Genomic DNA, 4,057 nt, shown 5'->3' on the forward strand with positions numbered 1-4,057 from the left:
GTCACCCCCCGTTCAACCTGGCCTTTGTACTCCAAAGTGACCGGCTGCTCCTTGGGGCCCTCTGCTGACAACTTCTGGCTCGCCGAGCCCAGCACGTAACTGCAAACGTGACACACCCACACACACACACACCCACCCCCACCCCCACACACACACACAAGACAGTTTAAAGCCTCATCTACCCCACTAATTCAATCAGACGTTCGGCTGAATGAACCGTCTTCAATCGCCATTCATCGCAGCGAAACGTAACCAGACGAAGAGGGCGCCACGAGAAGTGGTTCTTCAAAGGCAAAGTGATGACATGAAAGTCATTCAAAAGGGAGAAACGAGCACGGATCGGGAGGACGGGCGGCTACCAAAGCGAAGACGGAAGTTGGAGTTGAAGGCTCGAGCCTGGGGGGACGAAGGAGCTCGCTCCTCTGGGTCCATTTGACAGAAGTCGAATCATGATGGCAAAACGCTTCCCACACGCTTTGCTGACTGGGTCGATTCTGTTTCTTCTATTTCGAACAGTCTTGTCACAACTATGAGATGCAAACTGGCTTGGTACGAGATCATTTTATTGTCACTGTAGATAAACCGTAACCGTGCACTCAGAAATGTGGCTCTTTGCAGGTTTTGGGGGGAAACTCTTATTTTCTGTTTTGGTACTGAGGCCAAAGCCATGTCTAACATGAAAACACTGCTTTGGTGCCATCGTGTGGCATCTTCAGGTCAAGGAATATGTTAAAGTGCCGTGGGGCTTCATTTAATAAGGTCATAGCTTTTTCTATTCGCCTAATATCCCAAAAGTTGTTTTTGCTGCCATCTTGTGGCAACTGTAGGAAATTACAACGCAAACCAACCAAAATTACAAACTTGGACCACATTACAAACCGATGGCCAACTTCTCGTTAGTACTTAAGTTGGAAGCTTTTAACCATTGTTTGCTTGAACAAGTGAAATGACGATTTATGCCTTTTTTTTTTTAAATACAATATACATCGAAATAAAATCCCAAACCCTGAACCTGAGAAGTACAAAACAGCAGCTCAACATGCTGCTCACACTTACCTGTTGCATCCGATTTGACTCTGACGAGGTGATTTTTAAATTGCATTCCAGACTGCTTATTTATCATCTCGAATATCAATATGGACTGTCGATCCCGTTTCAGAATGTCATGATTGTTATGGTTATAAAATATCACCCCAAATCGGTTTGCCGTATCACTCTCTACAGCCCCATTCAGGCAAAAATTCAATTCAATGGATCGCGTCGGGCTTCGATTTGAAAAATGTTGGCAGGAGTCAGAGACTGACACTAAAGCAGATAAATGGAACCTAAATTGGACACCCAACATGCACCTTGCACAAGCACAGTCAAACGCAGGGATAACCGCGATCAAAATTTTCACCACCTAAACTGGAAAATTCCCCTCGAGAAAATACATTTCCATCGCAAAACGGTCTTACCTGGTGTCCAGAAGGTCTGTCTTCCCCCGGCCCCGCAGCGCTTTATCTTCTTTTTAATCCAAGTGCACCACAGCACCTTTGGCTCAGGAGAAGGAGCTTAAAGTCTTCCAAAACGGAGCGGTGGACTGCGCGGTGGCTATCGCGTGAAAAAGCAGCTCCGGGGATGGAAGGAAGCAGCCTTCCTCACTGCAAGGCATCCGCTGCTTGTCTGAGCGCTCGCAGCATCAGGGGGCAGCTGCATTTTTTAGCCACACGGTGGGAGTATTGAACATCAAACCTCCCAGGAGGAGCTCTGTCAACAAGATCATTGGAAGGGGTTAAAAAATAGAAATACTACTCGCAAACTAAATGCAGTACATGCTAAAACATACTTATACAAACATGTTTATATATCTTAAGGGCCCAGCAACCCTGCTTTAATTGGTCAAAATGGAAAATATTGGAACACACAAGTGCACATTTTGCTTCACTTGATTGGGGAAAAGTATTGGGACACCTTTTGAATAGCACTTTTTTTTTTTTTTTTTTTTTTTAAGGTTAAGGACAGTGAGTTGAAATGGTGATGTCACAATGTCTCAAATTTTATTTCGAGAACATAAATATATTTGGTGTGGGAAATGGACGGGCAGATGGATAGAGAAAAAGACCGTATTTGCAATGAGTGCAGTACAAGTTGACAGTAGACAGCAACGCTGAATTCCATGTTGGCACTAATATAAGTGTTGTTTGCATATCCCTTTCTGGCAAAGTGGTGCATTGGTTGCGCTTTTCGAGCATGTGGTCTCCATGGGAACCACCTTGATCGACACAAAGCGTTGAGGACAATCGACAGGGTTGGTTCGTGTATAAAGCGGTCTTGTCGCATTATAGGGAAGGAAAACTAACGAGGGCGGCACGGTGGGTCGACTAGTTAGCACGTCAGCCGACTGGTTCGCACGTCAGCTTCACAGTGCAGAAGTGCAGGGTTCGATTCCAGCACCGGGTTTCCTATGTGGAGTTTGCATGTTCTGCCCCCGTGCCTGCGTGGGTTTTCTCCGGGTACTCTGGTTTCCTCCCACATTCCAAAAACACGCATGATGGGTTAATGAAACACTCTATCTTGTTCCTAGATGTGATTGTGAGCGCAAATGGTTGTTGGTCTATGCGTGCCCTGCGATTGGCTGGCAAACAGTTCAGGGTGTCCCCCGCCCTACTGCCCGAAGACGGCTGGGATAGGCTCCAGCATGCGTGCAACCCTTGTGAGGATAAGCGGATTAGAAAATGGATGGACGGATGAAAATTAATGAAAAACTCAAGCCAAAATTGAAAAAAAAAAAACGTTTGGATATGATTGGTGTTCTCCATCACCTCCCTTCGTGCAAAAAATGACGCTGCTAGGTCCTCTCATCAGCAGTCTGATATGATGTGATTTCAGCAAACAACCAGAACGCAAACAATATCAGAAGGAAAACAATTTGACGCAATTTGGAGCCCGGTCGGGCGGCCAGCCAGCTGCTTTTAGCCTTTTGTGTGCAATGAATCCGTAATGCGGGGAGAGCTGGAAGCCTGCAGGAAGCTCAGTATGGTGGATTCGGCCTGCCGGCGCCGCAGTGAAATGGATCATCAGCCAGCGGCTCCCATTTCTCAACTCATTTGCTCAACAAGGGCTCGATATTGAATCCCATATACGAGCCACGCTGCAGCTGGCCTTGCTTCGGCTGGTTTATAATATACTGTATGTTCTTTACTACGCTGCATCATGAACTGGAAAGAATACATCTGATGAAAATTCTTCTCGGGTCATTCCGACTCCCCCGTTCCATTATTGCAATAAATGCCAATGAAAAGTTTTTGTGCAACTTTAGAGGTAGATGAGCTTCAATGAATTGTACTACATATTAAAATCCAAGCGGTCTCCGCATTTTAAAAGCAAAGCTGTTTAGCAATAATAATTTTTAAAAAGATGCATTGTTTAAGGTCATGGTAGAGACGAGAAAGATTTTTTTTAGAGCCCTTAGCTTGAGTATATGTTCACGAATATTAAAACACCCCTGGGATCCGAGACGGGTGCGTGTGTCAGTATTTACATCTTGAGGTTTCCTTGATGCACGAGTGCCAAAATAGACAGCGTGGGAGAATGCGAAAGGATGAGGCGCTGTGAATTTAAGAGGTAAATAAAGGCAACGCGAGTTTGCTTGCTTTCCATCAATCGAAATGGTGATCATTGTTGACAAGCGGAATTTTGGATGCGCAACCATTTTAGCATGAACACAAACAAATACGAAACCCTATTACAGTATGTAAGTGCCAAGCTGTGTTATTCATTTTTGTAAACCTGGGTCCTGGCGTTCGGTGCTTATTGCGTGCAGATGGTGCCGTGGCTCTGCTACAAAACAGAAGGTCATCAGTGTATCACATTTCAAATGGCTAAATAGGACTATTACCGGCTTTGGTTATTGTACGCTACATTTGGGTTGGAGATTTTGTTTAGTTGGTGTAAAGAAAGAGAACTGTGGAGGACCAGCTGCCGATGTTTGTCCAAACGCCACCGCATTACCTCATTAGGCATCATCAAACATTACAGCCTTCTCTCTCAAGGTGTCCCCCAAGGTTCAATCCTA

General features: G+C 45.3%; 1 protein-coding gene across 1 annotated transcript in view; it reads right to left on the minus strand.

Moving 5' to 3' along the window:
- nav3 (neuron navigator 3) overlaps positions 1-1,656 on the minus strand; it is a 231,640-nt gene extending 229,984 nt beyond the window's left edge. Inside the window, exon 1 of the mRNA XM_019891775.1 lies at positions 1,458-1,656. The gene's annotated coding sequence lies outside the window, so the exon portion shown is untranslated. The remainder of the gene's footprint in view (positions 1-1,457) is intronic.
- Positions 1,657-4,057: the final 2,401 nt, after the last annotated feature.

The sequence above is a fragment of the Hippocampus comes genome, unplaced genomic scaffold, assembly GCF_001891065.2.
Source record: "Hippocampus comes isolate QL1 unplaced genomic scaffold, H_comes_QL1_v1.1 scaffold63, whole genome shotgun sequence".
Taxonomy (NCBI): domain Eukaryota; kingdom Metazoa; phylum Chordata; class Actinopteri; order Syngnathiformes; family Syngnathidae; genus Hippocampus; species Hippocampus comes.